Source organism: Lathyrus oleraceus, chromosome 1, assembly GCF_024323335.1.
Source record: "Lathyrus oleraceus cultivar Zhongwan6 chromosome 1, CAAS_Psat_ZW6_1.0, whole genome shotgun sequence".
NCBI lineage: Eukaryota > Viridiplantae > Streptophyta > Magnoliopsida > Fabales > Fabaceae > Lathyrus > Lathyrus oleraceus.
This window is the reverse complement of record NC_066579.1, coordinates 153,027,815-153,048,034: the sequence shown is the minus strand read 5'-3', so window position 1 is coordinate 153,048,034 and position 20,220 is coordinate 153,027,815.

Below are 20,220 nucleotides of genomic sequence, written 5' to 3'. Positions count from 1 at the left end.
TCAAGCGTGAAAAAACATTACACATACATTGTAATACATTCGGTGGCATCAACATGAATCCAAATATGACATGATAAAGAAGAGAAAAAGAACTACCAGCTCGAGATTCTTCAGAGGCAGATGAATAGGTATGTGCTTTTCCACTCTTCTTGTTTCTTCGGATCCTATCCTTTCTGGTTTTTAGCGTCTCGTCGTCAAAGGAGAATCTTAGGGTTTTTGCTAATGCTCTTTGTCGTATTGAAAGTTTTTAGGGTTTTTTGCTTTTGAACAGTAGTCGCTCCCTTATTCTCAATCTCACCTTCCCTTTTATATGCAGCAGATTAGGGTTTTTGGGTTGGCCTATGCAAATCAAAACAAATATCTCTGCGAAATCCTTTTGGTGCTCAAAATTTCGGTCTGCCTCTTTGATGCTTGTTCTGGAATGGTAATGTGAACAGTGTACCTTCTTCCTCTACTTTGTCTCAATTCCGTTTTGGGCATCTTTTTGAATTTTAACTGCCTTGGCTAATTGCTTTATGTTTTACTGCAGTGAATTCGGTGAAAACACGAGTAATTTCGGTTCTTACATGGCTTTGGTTTTGAACTCAGTTTTGGATGGCTGTTAGGGTCTTTCCGAATAAGGTTGTAGGAGGAGTTCACCCTTGACATGACATTCTGTTCATCAGAGGTTGGTTGGATTTCAGAGTCGTTGAATAAATACTGTGTGAATTCCTCCAACTTTGCTCTGTCACTAGCGAAGTTGGAGTTTTCAGGTCCCATCTGTTTTGTAATGCAGTGGCCAATGTGATTAACCAGATCTTCAATCGACATAGAAGGGTGAAGACCAGGCGACTTGATCTGATCCAAATTGCTGAGAAACTTCAATGATTCAGCTCCTCTGCTCTTGAAACCTCTGATTGCATAAGGGTTCGTCACTGAGCTAGGTGAGTATCCTCATGACTAGATGAAAAGGTCATGAAAAAGAAGAATGCCAACGAATGATTGATGTGGCGAAATTTTCAGGGCCAAAATCGGGGTGTGACAATACTCTATTGACCCACCATGAAAATACTTCATAGTTTGTTATTTGGGTGTCATAAGTTATTCTCATAGTGATAGTTATGTATATATGTGATAATAATCGCCAATGTGTGTCGCTCTATCTTTTGATAACACACCTCATCCTTTTCAAGGACATTATTGATGAAATAAATTGACCTTTCTCCTTCATTTTCTTCTTGGACCAAGACAAAACTTATCCCATTATTGGCAACATATAAATATAGGTAAAGAGGAATCTTCTTTTTTGGACGACTCAGCATGTGAGGGTTGCCAAGAAAATTTTCAAATCAAGAAAATATTTTTCATATTCCTCTGTCCAATGAAGACTTTCCTGACTTCCTTAATGTTGCATAAAAATGAATAGATTTATCGCTTGAGCATGAAATAAATAGGGATAATGCAATATTTTTTCTCGTTAACTAATGAACCTCTTTTTTATTGAAGTCAGGATCCTCCTATCAATAATCGTCAGAAACTTGTCAGGATTTGCCTCAATTCCCCTTCTAGTCAGCTTGAACCCTAAAGGTTTTCCAACTTGTTCTCCAAAATAGCATTTTTTTTGTTCATGCGCATATTGTTCCTTCTCACAGATGCTAGAGTCACTCTTACACCATCACAATGCTTTCCTTCATCATGCGTTTTCACCATCATGTCATAAATATAGACTTTTAGATTCTGATTGGTGTGCTCATAAAAAATAGTTTCCATCAACCTCTGATAAGTTTCTCATGCATTCTTAAGGACGAATGACATGACCTTATAATAAAAGTTGTCGTTGTAGGTCATGAATGCTATTTTTGGTGCATTGTTGGGCTTCATCCTTATTTAATTATACACCAAGTATGCATCAATAAAACTCAGTACTCCAAAATTCAAAGCTTCGTCAATCATCCTATCTACGCTCGATAGTGAGTATGGATCCTTATAACATGCTTGATTAAGGTAGCTGAAGTATACACACATTATCCATTTTCAGGAGTCTTTCTTAACCATTCGAACATTCTCCAGACAAGTTTAGTACTTTATCTTTTGTATAAATCCGACCTAATTTAACTTTTTTACCTCCTTATAAACGATCACTCTCTTATATTCTCCCTCTTTGCATTTTCTATGTGTTACACGTTTGAACCCGGGCCTGATTGTGGGATGGTGACATACTGTGTACGGGTTTATTCCAAGCATATTGGATGGTTCCCACACGAATAAATCCATATTAATCTGAAATAGTTAAACAATTTCATTTCCTACTATTTAGTTAATGAAGTTCCTGTCTTAGTGGTATGATGATTCGTGGGCTCTCTCTGTATTATCATCAACTCTTCCATTGATGTCAACATATCCTCTACGGAATCAATGTTACGGTTTAAATCCATACAATTAACCCCATGGGAGTTGGACGAAGGGTTCGTTTCCATATTTCATTTTCTTTTAAGCTTTAAACTATCTTAGTATCACCTTCTTTCCACCTTTTTATCGATTGTAACCATGCCTACCTGCCCATTCTTCAGGGGTATTTCAGTGTTAAATATAGGGTTAATAGGACGACTTCAAGGGAATTGAAAGTTAACATGTCGATGATAATGTTATATGAGGAAAGATTATTCACCGCCATGTATCTAACCTTTATAGCCTTGGTGCTCCCACCCTCCTTGAAGAAGAATATCAATCCAAAATGCAGCGGAAATTAAAAATTTTCTCCTTTAGTGATCCTTATAAATGGGCATGATCAGTGATATAATCGTTACCTCTTGTGGAGGTTGAAACCTTTGATGCAGATCTAAGGAGTGATCACGAACGTTGAATGGTGACAACGCCTCTACTCAGTCCACATGAACGAATTCCTTCAATCTCAATGCCAACTGCTACGAATGAAGGCTTTAAGTGAGTGAGTGAGTGAGAGAGAGAGAGAGAGACGAAATTTCATCTAATCCAATGCTTCTGCACAAGGGTTCTATTTATAGAACCACTTGTGTGGGCGGAAAGCTAAAAAGCCCACTTAAGTATATGTGGCCCATATCTTATGATATACCAAAATTCACTTAAGCGTGTGGTACCTTACCATATTACATATTCTACTTCAGTGCACCGTACCTTACGATGTTCTATAATTCACTTAAGTGCACCATACCTTACAGTGTTCCTTATTTACTATATCTCTTATCAATTTGTCCTTTTGTGTGTGATCCTGTAGGTTTTCGCGACATTGGAAATTATATTAAATCACGTATTTAACATAATAAACAGTGAGCGGTATCGAGCAACACAGCACTGCTACCCAAGGCACGAAAATGTCATGTGATATGACAAATCCTTTTGTGATAATACTTATGTGTACAATTATCATTTTTCCCTTATATCTATATTGAACACAAGGCATAGACTGTGTCATCCTTATCCAATTCAATATTGGACCCTAAGACATTCATCCTGTTACGCAGGATGGGCAAATTCCATTTAGGTCACTCATGTCCCTCAGCATGCTTCGTCGAGTACCCATGAACTGTCTTTATGGCCATCCAGTTACTAACAATGTTTGATCAGTAATAAAGCACTTGACTCTACATCTAGGGTCCATAGTGGTTTCAGGTCGAAGGGTGGCATACACCACTATCACCATGAGAATAACTTATGACACTTTGTATTATAACATTCTAAATAGTATTCTCATAGCGCGTCAATCCAGTATAAATATTACTTTTAATATTCATACCTATGTTTACGACTTGATAACTCCTTATCCATGATCCATGAGATGTGATCATCAGTCTATATACATAATAGTCTTAATGCTTTAATGTTATCCCACTTCACAACAAATCTCAACTACAGATACTTTAAGAATAATGTCCTTATGTTTAATGGGATCTCATGATTAAGTCACACTTGATACATTGAACGGACTAGCTACTCTAGGGAATTTATTAAACAAACATAATAAAGAAAAAAAGGCTTTTATTATTAATAAATAATTCGATACAAGAACCAAAAGTATTGGTCTCTAGGGCTTACACCAACAATCTCCCACTAGCACTAGAGCCAATCAAACATACCCTTAATGCCCATAGATCTAGTATGGCCATCATGCTTCTGCTGCGCAAGAGGCTTTGTCAGTGGGTCAACAATATTGTCAAGTGTCGGTACTCTACATACTTTAACATCTCCTCTATCTATTATCTCTCGAATGAGGTGATAACGCCTAAGTATGTGTTTGGATCGTTGGTGAGATCTAGGCTCCTTAGCTTGAGGCAGCAATATACTCCGCCTCGGTTGTAGAATTAACAACTATATCTTTCTTTGAACTTTTCCAGCTCACAGTGCCACTGTTTAAGTAGAACACATAACCAGATTGTGATCTAAAGTCATCCTTGTCTGTCTGGAAGCTAGCATCGGTGTATCCAATTACGACAAGCTCGTCCAGACCTCCATATATCAAGAATGAGTCCTTAGTCCTTCTCAAATACTTAAGGATATTCTTGATAACTACCCTAATGAGCATCATTGGGATCAAATTGGTACTTACTTGTTGCACTTAAAGCATACGAGACATCTGGTCGAGTACATAACATGGCATACATGATAGATCCTATTGCAGATGCATATGGAATCTTATTCATGCGATCCCTTTCTTCCTTATTTGAAGGGGATTGTGTTTTTGATAGATACAAACAATGTTGCATAGGTATTAATCCTTTCTTGGAATCATGCATATTAAAGCGTCTCGGGACTTTGTCTATGTATGTACTCTGACTTAGGCCAAGCAGTTTTTTTGATCTATCTTTATAGATCCTGATTCCTAATATATAGGCTACTTCACCTAGGTCCTTCATAGAAAAGCATTTCCCTAACCAAGACTTTTCTTGTTGAAAGATAGGGACATCGTTTCTAATGAGTAATATGTCATGTACATATAATACCAGGAATACGATCATGCATCCACTGACCTTCTTGTAGACATAAGGCTCATCTTCATTCTTGATGTATCCATATTGTTTTACTGTTCCATCAAAATGAAGATTCCAGCTTCTGGAAGCTTGCTTCAATCCATAGATTGATCTTGGTAACTTACATATCTTTTGGGCTTCTTCTGGTATGTCAAATCCTTCAGGTTGTGTCATGTACACATCCTCAAGAAGATTCCCATTAAGGAAAGCAGTTTTGAGATCCATCTACCATATTTCATAATCATGATATGCAGTGATAGCAAGTAAAATTTGAACAGATTTAAGCATTACAACTGGTGAAAAGGTTTCATCATAGTCAACCCCATGAATTTTTTATATCCTTTTGCAACTAATCTTGCCTTATAGATATGTACCTTACCATCCATGTCAGTCTTCTTTTTAAAGACCCGCTTGCATCCTATAGGGTTAACTCCTATAGGAGACTCTACCAAGGTCCGAACCTTGTTTGTGTACATGGAATCCATTTCAGATTTCATGGCTTCTAGCCACTTTTCATACTCGGGACCAGTTATGTCCTCTTGGTAGGTCATAGGCTCATATTGATCCATGAGTAATACACACCTTGATCAGTTATGAGATATCTATATCTCTCAGGTAGGTGACGCATCCTGCTTGACCTATGTTGATCTTGTTCTACTTGAGCAGGTTGCTCTTCCACAACTACTTGTGTTTCCGGCTCTAATTCCTCCATAGGTGTATCAATGCTTTGTGATTCTTTAATTTCTTCAAGCTCTACTTTCCTCCCACTAATTCCTTTGGAAATAAAATCCTTTTCTAGGAAAACTCTAGTTCGAGCGACAAACACTTTGCCTTCAGAAGGATTGTAGAAGCAATACCCTCTTGTTTCTTTAGGATATCCAACAAATAAGCATTTGTCAGATTTTGGCTCAAGCTTAGGTTAAATTTTTCGTTTCACATAAACTTCGCAACCCCAAATCTTCATGTAAGACATATGTGGTTTCTTACCACTCCATATTGTAACACCTCAAAATTTTCCCCCCTCTTCTTGGGACTAGTTTAGCATATTGCATTTCATGTTTTAGGACATTAGGCATTTGCATATTGCATATCATATGGAAATCAGAAGTCATCCTCCAATGTCTTTTTCAGAAGATGGAGGTGGTATATGGTTCAAGCCTGAGGGTTTCCATGGATTGATCATCGACCATCTGAGGGTTTGTGCTTCAATTAGGGTTTTCTTGGTTCTTCAATGGTTTTGAGCATTATCTTATTGGCCAGGGTATATTACCATCATCATGGTTATGTCATCCTCAAGGGCTTCATGATTCATGCTCAGGTTCCTCTAGATTAGGGTTTTGACCTCTGGTCAACCCTAATCAGTTGCATTCTTCCAACCAGGATTTATCCAGGAGGTGAGGCATTCTATTGAGATGGAGATCACATGAGTATTATGTTGAGCTTATATGAGCTAGGGGTTCATTGCTAGGCAAATTCCTCAAGTGGTGGAGGTTCAAGCTGATCAGAGCATGTTAAGGTCATCTGAGGACCTATACAGTCAGCTGAAAAGTCAACTGAGGGCTAGGAGGTGGAGAAATGATTTGAAACACTTCATTCATGTTCAAAAGAGGTTCATTCATCATGCCAAACATCTATCTTGAAGATTTTGAAGTCAAGGCAAAAGTTTCCAAAAATGGAAAGTGACCTGTAATTGAAAGTTTCCAAAAATGTGAAGTTTTTGGACCATATTCAACTTGACTTTCCAACATTAAAGAAGCTTCAAATGAAATTTTGGTCAACATGAAAGTTAAAGATCTTTCTCTCCCATTTCCAAAAAGTCCAAGATCATGAGCATCTGATGAATGGTTGAGAAGTTATGAGCAAATGATTACCAAGTGTGCATGAAACTTCAAAGTGCCATAACTTTTGATTCGAAACTCCAATTTAAGCAACTCTTTTTGAAAAATGCTTCTCATGACCTATATTTTCCAAATCTATCATTGCATTGCATGAAAAAATTTCACATGACCATTGGTGCATACATGAGCTTTTTGGAGGGAAAATGAAGAATTTAAATTTGGTGCATCATACATGCTTAATTCCAATCCAATTGTGTTCATGAGATGATTTTAAGTGTATTTGAACCATGCATGTGTATTGTTCACGTCCATTTGGCCATGCATAAGGTGAATTTTGCAATTTGGTCATACACCTCATTTCTCATTAACTTTTCATTAGCCAAGCCTAATTATCATTAGCAAAGTAATTAACATGTCATATATAAGCTTAATTGTAACAGAATTGCTCAGTTTTCACATTCTAGATCTAGAAATTTCACTTCCCTCCAAAAATTCTCTCAATTGAAATTTGAATTTTCTTCACATAACACATCAATATTATTGCATATTCTGGTTTATCTTGTGTGATTGATGAAGAATCAAGGCTTGGATTGAAGAAATTGATCAAGATTCGTGCACCTTCAACACATGAACATGAACATGGAAGTTTGAATTTCAGCTAGATCCAGATCAATTCAAGTGTCAATTCATATCCAAAGCTTCATAACAAGAGTGGAGAAGGAGATCTGGAGCTGGAGAAGGCTTAACCACAAGGATTTGGTCACTGAAAGTTCAGGTTGGTGAAAATTCGATCATCATCTTTTATCAATTCATTTACATGATCTTATAGATCTTTTATCACTGAGAATTTTGATATAAATATTGTTGAATTTGGATGAAAATTGAGTGAGATATAGTGATTTAAAGTTTGATGCATGAAACTTCTCGCCTTCGATCCAGAAAATAGGTGATGATTTAGGTTTAGATATTTGTGGATCCGTGATCCTCGTTGTGAGAGCTTTCCAACAATATATATATTGTTAAATTCTGCACTTGGTGACGGTGGCGCTCCGCCGGAGACGGCCGGAGAAGACGGTGGAAACCACCGTCCGCCACCGCCTGTTGAATGGCTAGGGCAAGCTCCAAAACGGCGTCGTTTTGCTTAGGCGCGCTAGGAACCTCACTGTCCACAGTTCGAATCCGGCCTTGTGTGTTTGTGAATTATTTTGGAGCGCTCATTTGTGACCTTGTGAACCTGGGATCGATCCTTGGCCAGGCTGTGTTGGAATTTATTTTTTGAGGGCTGCATATAGTCCTCACAAGCCTGGGTTCGATACTTGGCAATTACATTTGTGAATTTAATTATTAAGGCGCGCCTGGGACCTTTGTGTCCTAAGTTCGATCCCTGATTTTGCTATTTCCAATTTTATTCAAAGTTCATTTGCCATTTCATTTTCCAATTGATTTTCAACAATATTCCATTTTATTTTCTTAACTTGTAGAAATCATAACAAATTGGAAAATACTCCAAATTGATCCATATTTTTTGTCACATGTTCATCTTGATGTCTATTATTTTGTGGTGTGATTTTTCTGATTTTATCATTTCTGGAATTCTGAATATGCTTGCTTGATTGAACATGGTGCAAAATGTGACATGTTGTACCAATTGGCTTGTGAAATGCTCATTGTTTGGCCAATTGCTTTGAAATTTGATATGTTGATTCCTAACATTTTACATGATTTTTGAGCTTTTGTTTGGCATTTTTATCATATTCCATCTCTTTTTTGGATACATGGATGTATGGTGTGACAATGTGTGTCACACATTTTGATATTGTTCTTGTTCATTTTCATTTACATGTCAATTGAGCTTTTCTGATTCCAATTTTTTGCATGATGCTTGTGTTAAACATGTTGATATCACATAAAAAATGTCATGATCATTGGATGTGTTTCTGATTTAATGTGCATTTTCTCATTTGTATGCCCAATTGTTGATCACATTGTATGCCTTTGCCTTAGCATGATCATTAGATGGATTTTCCTTAGGATTTGAGTTTGATCCTTTTTATGACATGTTCTTGTTGGATTAAAGGTGTTTCATGTTGAATATTGGCTGCTGTTTTGACTTTTTGCTTTGCCTTTGACCCTAGTCTTTGCACTAGTGGTTTGTACTCACCTTTTGAGCTTTGTATTTCAGGTTCAAGCAATTAGCTTTAGTGGTTAATTCAATCTCATGACTTGAGATGCAAATTACTTTGTCCACTAACCTTTTTTGTGTTGTAGGTCCCTTGGTGATGAACTCACTTGAGTTGTTTACACATAGGACTTGCCTTGTGTGCATATTGGTTGTAACACTGTTGTTGACTGTTTGGTTTGTCTGGATATGATATTGACTTGTTTGACTTTCTTACAGGTACATTAGTCGCTTTTAGCTCTCGCTTGAGCTCTGCTTTGCTTGTGGTTGGTATACCACTTAGGTAATCATCCTCTAAATCCATGTAGTCTGGAAGCCCTGTCGTTTTTTCTGGCAGGCGTTTGGCTGAAGTCCTCCTTAAGAGGCAATGACTGTGTTTGTTTACAATTTGTGCTGTTATTTGTGAAGTCCTCCTAAGTGAAGAGGCAATTGACAGATAGAAGGGACTAGTAGCCGGTCCCCTGTTAATCGTTGAGTCATTCATTATGCTCGCACTACGTGCTGATGCTCTTGAACCTAACCCAAGATCCTTGTATAGAGTCGGTCAAGTGGAATAGGGTCCCTCTTTCTGGACCCCCACGATTTCATTCATTCAAGCTCACCCAGGTCAGGGTTAAGAGCTATGAGGTCTAACCCTCATTACCTTTCATCTGCTCACCCTGACGGTCAATGTCAGTGGTTAAGAGCTTCAGTACCCTTACAGTATTGGCTTGTTTGTCGAGGTTGATATGACCCCTTGACTAAAGCCCAGCCTTGTATGAGCCGCTTGTTTGCATATAGAGTGTGATGATTGCTTGTGTGTTTGCTTTTACATGTTTATTTGTTGTTTCAACTTGCTTCCTGTGCGAGTTAGGTTTTGTTTAGATACCTCAACCTAGGGCTATTGTGGATTGCATGACAACTATTAGGCTCGAGTTAGTCTCCCTTTTAGTCTGTTATTCCCCGGTCTCTGGTTAGGAGAAAGTTTCTCCCCTGTTAAGGGGAACTACGTCGCCCTGATCCTCATACCAGATGAGGTACGTAGGCAGGAGATCGTGCGAGATCTCTCCGGGCACCCTTTTATTTTTCTGTGTGTGTTTTGCTTGACAACTATTAGGTCCGAGTTCCCGACTCCCTTTTAGTCTGTGTGTTCAACCTCTTTGTTTCTTTTGACGTCTCAGCGTCTTCTTGGTGTTTGTGTGACAGCTATTAGGCTCGAGTTCCAGACTCCCTTTTAGTTTGTCAGTTGGAGAACCTTTGGTGTTCGCTGGTTAGCGATTGTTTATTTGTTTGGAGTCGGATGTAAGCCCATCTATTGGCATTCTGTTTCCTGTTTGCTTTTGTTTGGAGTTGGATGTAAGCTCAGCCATTGGCATTCCATTTTCTTATTTGTTTTGTGGAGTCGGATATAAGTCCAGCCATTGGCATTCCGTTTCCTTGTTGAGTTTGTTTCTTTTGGACGTCTCAGCGTCTTTGTGTTGTGTTTTGTTTCGGCGTGCGTTAGCCGAACTACGGTAGCTCTGATTCTCATTCCAGATGAGATACCTAGGCATAGGATGTGATATCCTAGCGAGCCCGTTCCCCATTTCCCCGAACTACGTCGACTCTGATGTTTGTGTCTGACAAACTACGTAGGCCCAGGATGCGACATCCTGCCGAGTCCGCTTCCTCCATCTTCTTCCATCTGTGTTTTATTCCAGTGCGCGTGCATTTTTTTTGAGCAGTTTCTTAGCAACCTTTTTCCTATTCTTTTGAGCGTGGATCCCGTCGAGTACGGCGGACGTGAGGGGTGCTAATACCTTCCCCTTGCGTAACCGACTCCCATACCTTGCAATCTCTGGTCGTGAGACCATTCCTTTCCCTTTTTCAGGTTCACTTCGAGCGTTTCCTTTCCCTCCTTTGGGATAAATAACGCACGGTGGCGGCTCTGTGTCTTTTCCCGCCGGTTGTTTTTCGCGAATGCGACAGTTGGCGACTCTGCTGGGGACTAGAAGTTGACCTCTTGCTGGTCCATCTTCCCTAAGCGAGTCAATCCTAGCGCTCTCTAGGATAGTTTGGGTTGCTTGTGCTGCTTTATTTATTGCATTTATGATTGTTGTACTGTGATTTTATATATTTGCATATGTGTTTGCATGCATCATATTATCATTGTGCTGGATTCTGTACAGGTTGGTTCCTCTGATTTGGGGTGGGTGTTCTGAGTGGGGCTAAAACCCAGGCCCGAGTATACACCTAGGATTAGCGTGGTCTCATGTTGCCTCTCATGTTAGGTCAACATGTTTTTGGCGACGTGACATACCACAAGCCAGACGAGGTTCATCTGAGAGAGTTCTTCCATTGTGGAGTATCCACTTTGGTTGGGTTACCTCTTTTGAGCTGTTGACTTCGGTGACCGTTCTTTCCCGGATCTTTGGTTTAGATGATCTTATGAGAGCTGCAACGGCACACCCGAAAGGGCAAACCCGTTGAGTATCTTGCCCGATTATCGAGACCATTATCCGCCTTAGGATGACCTTGTTAGAACTCACCTGTGAGGGGAAGTGATTCTTACAGATACATGTTTTGATGGTGACTTTGATGGTGACTAATGGTTCAGTTCTTGATCTGGGTCCTATTTATAAGTCGGATTTATGGATATTTATTTCTGAGACGCCGAAGTTCTGTCCGTGGTATTTATCAGTGGGGATCCGTTTATTTCAGGATTCCCTGGGTTGGTACAGATGATTTTGTTGCTATTAGATCAGTGGTTTTCTAGTGATGATGGTGATATATCCTTCGGTTCCGTTTATTTCGGAACTCTCGAGTGGGATTTATGGTTACTCAGTACCTCATATGGTTGTGATCAGTTCAGAGGCCGGAACTCAGTGCAGTTGATGTTCAGATGACTTGGAGGATGGCACAGTGCATTGCATTCATGCATCAACATCATCCCCATTTTGCATTTATCCGCATCTAACTCATGTTTATCCATATGCAGGGGACATTCTTGATTGAGATCCTGGTTGAGAGACTTCTTTGTTCAGATATGAGGACTGGCTTGAAAGATGACGTCGTCTACAGTTTCTTTGACCCAGAGATTGGTGTGCTGAGAGATATGATATCACTAATTACACATGACCGTGTGGGGATGTTCCGTGAGACTTACGGTGGTATTCTGAAGGTGGTTTTCAGGCTTACAGATACAGATAGGAGTGTCATCCATACTCTTCTCCAGTTTTATGACCCGGGCTTGAGATGCTTTGTCTTCCCGGATTACCTGTTGGGGCCTTTGATGGAGGACTATGCCAGTATCCTGGGTATTCAGATCAGAGACCAGATTCCATTCTATGTCACTAAGGGGGAACCTGATGTTGTTGAGATCTCTCGTGCTCTTTATTTGAGCCCAGAAGTGACTAAGGGGGGTTTGAAGGAGAAGGGAAAGTTGCCCGGTTTTCATCTGAGTTTCTTGGAGGCTAAAGCCAAGGAGCATGCTGCTTTGGATAATTGGAGGGTCGTTTGTGCTTTGCTCGCTGTCAGCATTTATAGAATCATCATGTTCCCTAATCAGAAGAACTTTATGGATATTAATGCCATCCGGTTGTTTGCTCAGAGGAATCCTATTCCTACCCTGGTTGGGGATGTTTATTACTCGGTCCATAATCGGAACGAGAAGCGGCGTGGGGGATTGATCAGATGTTGTGCTCAACTGTTGTACAAATGGTTTATGGGATATTTGCCTTCCAGGGGTGCCTTTGTCTTTCTTGATCCTATTGTCAAATGGTCAACCAGGTTGATGGGTTTGCGAGCCAAGGACATAGCTTGGACTCACAATGGTATGGCTGGATGAGATTTCATTTACAGTTGTGGGAGTCTTCCCAATGTGCCTTTTATAGGAGTTCAGGGTTGCATTAATTACAACCCGGTGCTTCTTAGGAGACAAATGGGATTTGCTGTGGAGGGTCCTCCCCTCGGGCGCGAGATTCAGGAGTCTTTCTACTTCCCAATTGAGGGTAATCAGCCAAAGTTGAGGCAAGTGTCTGATGAGTGGCGCGACATTCAAAGGAAGGGCAAGGTTCCTTTTGGTAGGGTTAATAATAGGTCTTTTCCTCTGTTTGATGATTGGCTCAGAAAGAGGATTGAGCTCACGCATCTACCATTTCCTGGGGGTGATCCTTCGTATCCATTGATTGAGGGGCCATGTTCTTCTGTCAGCATGGAAGAATTCCTTGAGATGAAGAAGGCTAAGGACCAACTGCAAGCAGAGAAGATTGAGTTGGAGATGATTGTTGCTAGGATCCAAATGGCTAATCAGGAAATCAAAGGGAAAATAGAAGACCAGAATAAGAGACATGCCATTGAGGTGAAGCGCTTTGAGATAGACACCGCTTATTACCGCAAGATTAGCCAAGCGTTAGAGTCAACTACGAAGGATCACGACATCACCAAGGAGAAGTTGGCTAGAGCTTTGAGAGTCATTGAAGATGAGAAGAGGAGACAGGTCCTTGTGAAGACTCAGAGGGAAGCTAGAGCCAAAGTCCTTACCACAGAATGGGAAGCGGAGAAAGCGAAGATTGTGGTCGAGAGAGATCATTTTCTTGCTGAGAGAGACCATTATTTCCGACAGATGAAGATTCATCAGAAGGAGGTGGGAAGACTTCAGCAGGAGAACACTGAGCTCAGGTTTGCTATGAAGTTTACCAGGATGGTTGATGATGCAGAGCCTTCTGTGGGACCTTCTTTGGTTTAGATTTCTGTTGCAGTTATTGTCATGTGTTGGATTACTGTCAGGCATGTTGACAGAATTCATTTGCTTGTATTTTCTTTCTGATGCTGGAGAATTGTAATTTGATTTGTATCAAGCCTGATGTATGACTCTTGCACGTGTAGTGCACTTTTGATATACAGTGGTTATTATCATTCAGTAATTGATCTTCAAGCTTTATTTGCTTTTCTGCGTGCACTCACATAACACACACATGGTCGGGTGATATCTTTGCTAAATCAAAACTCTTTGCTCTGTATGGTGAAACCAGATGATTGATGCCAAATTGTTGTTGGTGAATTATTATCTGTCTCGATGAAACCAGGATCGAAAGACAGAGTGTTCCTCATATGGATAGACATTGCATTCATGCATGAATCATAATAACTTGTCTTCTATTTTGCAGGTGTCAGTTTCTAACGTGCTTGATTGTTTCAGGAATCATTGCTCGTGCACGTAGAATCATTCCTTTGCACGTAGCACGTCCGCACAGATACCCTACCAGGCGCAACAAATCCAAACTGATGGATACATCCAACGCAGATATTCTCGAGCTGAAAGAGAAGATGGGAGAGCTGATCAATGTTATGCAAGGGTTCGCCTTGGGGCAGAAGGCACTGGTTGAGAAAGTGGAGAAGCTTGAGCGGGCTTCTGCTGCTAACAGTGGTAATAACCTGGAAGGGGTCTCCAACAACGGCCTCGGCGGTTCTAGGGATGGTGGTGATCCCAGAAAGAAGACGACTACTGCTGGTGTGGTAATCAACAACGGTGGAGGTTTTGGTTTTGCTGCAGGCGGAGGGCCCGGTCCTGTAGTCAATAATATGAAAGATAATCAGTTTCCTCCTTTCTTTGGGGCTGAGGAGGATAGAGAAGAGGATCAATTCTCGGTACTGAATGAGCAGTTTGGCCAATATGGTATTCAACCGCCAAACAAGGAGATTCAGGCATTGGCAGAGAAGATAAGGGCTTTGGAAAGCTATGCTACTCCAAGGGTTGTCAACATGTCAAACATGGGGCTGGTTGAGGGGATTGTGATCCCACAGAAATTTAAAGCGCCTGCGTTTGATAAATACAATGGGAGTTCTTGCCTGGAGACTCATCTCCAGGCATTCGTCCGAAAGATATCTGCCTATACAATGGACCAGAAGCTCTGGATGTACTTCTTCCAGGATAGCTTGTCTGGTGGATCTCTTGAGTGGTACACCAAGTTGAGATCATCAGACATTAAGAGCTGGCAGGACCTTGGAGATGCTTTCTTTAAACAATACCAATTCAATGTTGATATGGCTCCTAGTTGTACCCAGCTGCAGGGTATGTCTCAAAAGCCAAATGAAGGGTTTAAAGAATATGCACAGAGATGGAGGGAGTTGGCTGCCAGAGTTCAACCTCCATTGGTAGACCGGGAGATGTCTGATTTGTTCATGGGTACCCTTTAGGGGACCTTTGCTGAAAGAATGGTGGGATGCCCGGTTACCAACTTTGCAGACATTGTAGTGGCGGGAGAAAGAATTGAGAGCTGGTTGAAGATGGGGAAGATCCAGGGAAGTGCTTCATCGTCTGGATCGAAGAAGCCCTTTGGTAATGGCCAGCGAAAGAAGGAGGGTGACACGAGTGCGGTGTATACCCAAAGAGGACAAGGTAGGGATCGCTACTACCAGCACACTGTTGCGGTAACAATTCCTGCTGATAATTCACCTGCACAACAACATCAACAACAGCAACAGCCACAACAACGGCAGCCATTTCAACAGAGACCACAGAGGGCCGAGTATCAGGTGAGAGGGCGAATGACTGATCGTCAATTTGATAGGCCACATGTGACATACTCATTCTTACTAAAGAAATTGAAAGATTTGGGGTTGGTCCAGCTGAGGACGTTGGCTCCGTTGAGACCAGACCAGAGGCCTTCCAACTACGATGAGAACGCCAAGTGTGAATTCCACTCTGGTGCCCCCGGACACAATGTTGAGAATTGTAAAGGTTTTAAGCATGTGGTCCAGGATCTGGTAGACTCCAAGGCCATCAATTTTGCACCATCGCCAAATGTTAATGTTAATCCCATGCCGGCGCATAGTCAGATGGGGGTGAATGCAATTTCTGAGGATAGGAGGACGATTGGGCTAATGAATGTGGACCAGTTGAGAACTCCTTTGGCTGAGGTCAAGAGACAACTGTTGAAGAATGGGGTCTTCCCGGGTTGTGATGATTGTTGTGCTGCGTGCACCGTTACCCCTAATGGGTGTGTATTGTTGAGGGAGGTTGTCCAGAGAATGATGGATGAGGGAAGCCTCAGATTTGAGAAGGTTGATTTGGAGAGGGAGGATGTCTCCACCATAACCATCTACTTTGATCCGATCGACTTGTCAACACTGGCAGATGCAGCTCCGGTTACCATCACGGTACCTGGGTGTCGCGACCTGAAAAATACAGTGCGCGAAAAAATAACCGGCGAAAAAAAATGACAGAAGAGTCGCCATCGTGCGTTATTCATCCCAAAGGAGGGAAAGGAAACGCTCGAAGTAAACTTGAAAAAGGAAAGGACAAGACGGGGTCTTGCAACCAAATCTTGGGTTCGGGAGTCGGTTATGCTAAGGGAAGGTATTAGCACCCCTACGCATCCGTAGTACTCTACGGGATCCACTTTTGTAGTTCTTGTCTAAAGGGTGTGGGTTTATCTAATGTGTTATTTACTAAAAAAAAAGGGTTAAATGAAAATGACTCGCGCGAATGTCGCATCCACTGCATACGTATCTCATCTGAATATGAGAATCAGAGTCTTCGTAGCTCGGCTACCTATGGGTTAAGGGTAATTATGCTCGCTAAGACATCGCGTCTTATGCCTACGTATCTCATCTGGCCTGAGAATCAGAGCAAAACGTAGTTTGGCTAACTATGGGGTTATGGATTGGGTTTTGGACGAACGACGTCACTACGCAATCTACCGGATGCTCGACCTTTGGAGACTTACTCGCCTGTAGTAGAAGGAGTTAACGTGTTGCTTTGGGTTTTAGGGTTTGGGATGCTCAAGGGCAAAAAAGGCAGTCCTTGACGAAGGAACCGCGCTACCTGCAGGGATACGAACACATACAAAACAAATATGTATAAAGTAAATGTGCCAACAAGGGGCTCAGAAGTAAATAAACAAAAGAAAACAAATGCCTCCTATCGAGGTCTTCCAGCTAAGAAAGCGATAAAATGCGGAAAAGAGGTAAAAGTACCACACGGATAAAGATCCGAAGTAACAGCAATTAAAGGAGTAAGAAACCCAGGGATCTCCCAAGCTAATGCCATCAAAGAAAGGTGAGTCAGTACAGGTAATCGGAATGAACCTCCAGGGGGTATCCCACAAATAAAGTGGGAAAACCACGCAAACCATCTCTGCAAGAGTCTGTGAGCCCTCACAAAAACTCAACAAAAGGGTTAGTGAAACACGATAAGCATTTTTTTCATGAATAACAGTATGGTTTCAGAAACCCCAAACCCTGTGGCATACATTTCAGAAATCATGTGATTAAACATTCAAGGCATAGGTTTCACCCATTCATGCATAATTAAACCCGTGGGCAAAAACATAATGAAATTCATCCATCATACCTCATACATTCAGATGATCCAAATTAAGAGCATAAAATCATGGGAATGAGGCAAACCTGATGGGAGAGACCGGTTGAAATCAAATGGCACGGCTGGGTTCGCGAGGCAATGTTAGGGTTTGCGTGAAATGAAAGTGTGTGAGTCAGATTGAATTTTTTAGAGCTGCCTGGGGGTTGCTCTGAGTTCTCTGTCAGGTTTCTCTCCAGGTTTTGTCAAGGGTTTTGTTTCAAGGAAACCTCAGAGTATTTTGCTTCCCTTCCTTTTTCCTGTCTGATCTCCCTCTTTTATAACCTGATTTTCATGGCTTTGTGGGCTCAAATGAGAGAGGTCCAAGTCCAAGTTTTTCTATTATATTTTATTTATTTTATTTTTTATTTTTTATTTTTTATTTTTTTATATTTTTTTTTATTTTAAAAAGTTTCTTGGATCTAATTCTGATTGACATGATGAAATGCAGTATGAAATGCTAAATGAATGCATGAATGAGGAGGGCAAATTTTGGGGTGTTACAGCTGCCCCTATTCAATCATCAGCTAACCCGAGTAGGATGAAAGCGAACAGCTTATCAGACAAACGGGGTGAGCTGTGATTGAATACCAAAGACAGACCGAAAATTTACGCTCCGAGAACACCACAAAAACGCGGAAATACACCGCGCTGTTTATTTTACTTCCGATCCTCTGGCTGGATCTGAATCAGTCTTCTGGCTTAATCTGGAGTTTCGATCCTCTGGCTGAACCTATACTCAATTTAGTCCTCTGGTTGGATATTAATTTTGATCCTCGGGCTGGATACGATTTTGATCTTCTGGCTAGATCTTCTTCGATCTTCTGGCTAGATCTCCTTCGTTTCGATTCTCTGGCTGAATCTATTTCCTTTGATTCTTTGGCTGAATCTACTTCGATCTTCTGGCTAGATCTGAATTGTTGCGATTTTCGATCTTCTGGCTAGATCTTCTTTGTTTCGATTCTCTGGCTGAATCTACTTCGATCTTCTGGCTAGATCTGGATTGTTTTGATGATAAATTCCCATCATTAGGATCCCGCATCTGAGGCATGCGCTGGTTGACCCTCTTTTGAAATCTACATCCAACCTTCATATTAGATATGCAGCTTCGAGAATATTCTACTTTTGGGCTTCGTACATATTCTTCGGGCTAGAACATGTTGTAACGACTCCTCAATTAGACTTGGGCTGGCTGGGGAAATAAAGCTTGTAGGCGACTTCATTGGGGAATCTTCAAATTGAGCCTTAGGCTGGCTTACTGGAACACGATTCTCAGGCTGAATCTTCGAAATGACCCTCAGGCTGGATCACTGGAACACGATTCTCAGGCTGAATCTTCGAAATGACCCTCAGGCTAGATCACTGGAACACGATTCTCAGGCTGAATCTTCAAAATGACCCTCAGGCTGGATCACTCACGCTTGATCCTCTGGCTAGATCTCATGACCTTGGTTGTAAAGTAATTCTTCAGTCTGCTTGGAAGAACCTGTTTATCAGCTTATGTGTATGCTTGATATGATATGCATGCAAATGCAAATGTTATGCATGATGTAAAAAGAAATCTGCTTGGGGAAGCAAACTCCGGTAGGGAACAGATCGCTGTATCAATCCTTGAATGCTCTGTGGGGAATGATCCGTCTGCCGGGACCAATGAGCCACCAAAAATAAATTGGCTGCTTGAAAAGTTGACCTTGCGGGGGGAGTATCAACTATGGAAACTTTGTTCGGCGAGGCTCTGTGAGGAGAGTCTGTGGGGAAAACACTTCCTGGGGAAATGTCGTAGGAAACGACCTTTGCTGGGGATATGAACTTGCTAATCGCCCTCAAGTTGGGGATTAACAAATCTGTTAAAAATAATCTGCTGGGGAATGAGATGAACACTGGGAACACCACCCTCTCATCTGTTGGTTATGCAACCACTCCGCTGTTGCTAGGAAGATACAGTCTGACACTGTCAACTCCGCTGGGGATATATAGTCTGGATACTGTCAACTTTGCTGAGGAATATGCTCTGCTGAGGAGAGACTTTGTCAACCGCTTGGGGATGAGGATTCATGACTTGGCATCCGGTTCCTGTGACCTGCAACCAAAAATACACATATGCCTCGGGGGAATTACTCGGTTTGAATTCACCGTCCGGGATTAAGCACATTTGTAAGACCCCAATTTTGGCCCTAAGATCCCTCATGGCCCATATCATATCATATCATGGCCTCAAGGATCATTGCATACCCTAGCTTCCCTCCTAGTGGGTGGGATACCTTGTGAGTGTGGTTCTTGATCACCAAGCATGTATTGCATTTGTATATCATTGCTTTTCATTTGTTTACTAACCAAAAAGTACAAAAATATTGTCATCTAACCTTGTTTCTTGCAGCTGAAGCAATCATCAGTCTGTCAGTTAAAATCAAGCATTGAGCATTAGATGGTGACCATTCTTGAAGAATTTGGACACCATGATCATTCACTAAGAGTTCATATAACTTGTGATATCATTTGGAATCAAGATCTCAATTGAAAGAGGCTTGGAATTCATCAGAACATGGCCCAGTCAAGAAAAGTCAACTGTGGTCAACTGTGCATTTAATCAGGGATTGGAAGGTGTGAGAGGGTTAGAAAGACCTCATTCATGTCCATACAAGTCTCATTTGGAATTTCAAAGATCAAGGTTGAAGGATTTGAAGTCAGACAAAAAATTGCCAAAAATAGAAAATGATCTGTAATTCTCGCCTGCCCAAAATGGAAAGTTTTTGACCATAAAATTACATGTCCAAGGAAGCTTCAAATGAAAATTTGTTCAACATGAAAGTTTAAGATCTTGTCCTCACCATTCCAAAAAGTCCAAGAACTTGAAATTCTCATGTATGGTTGGCAAGTTATGGTCCATTCAATTTCAAAAAT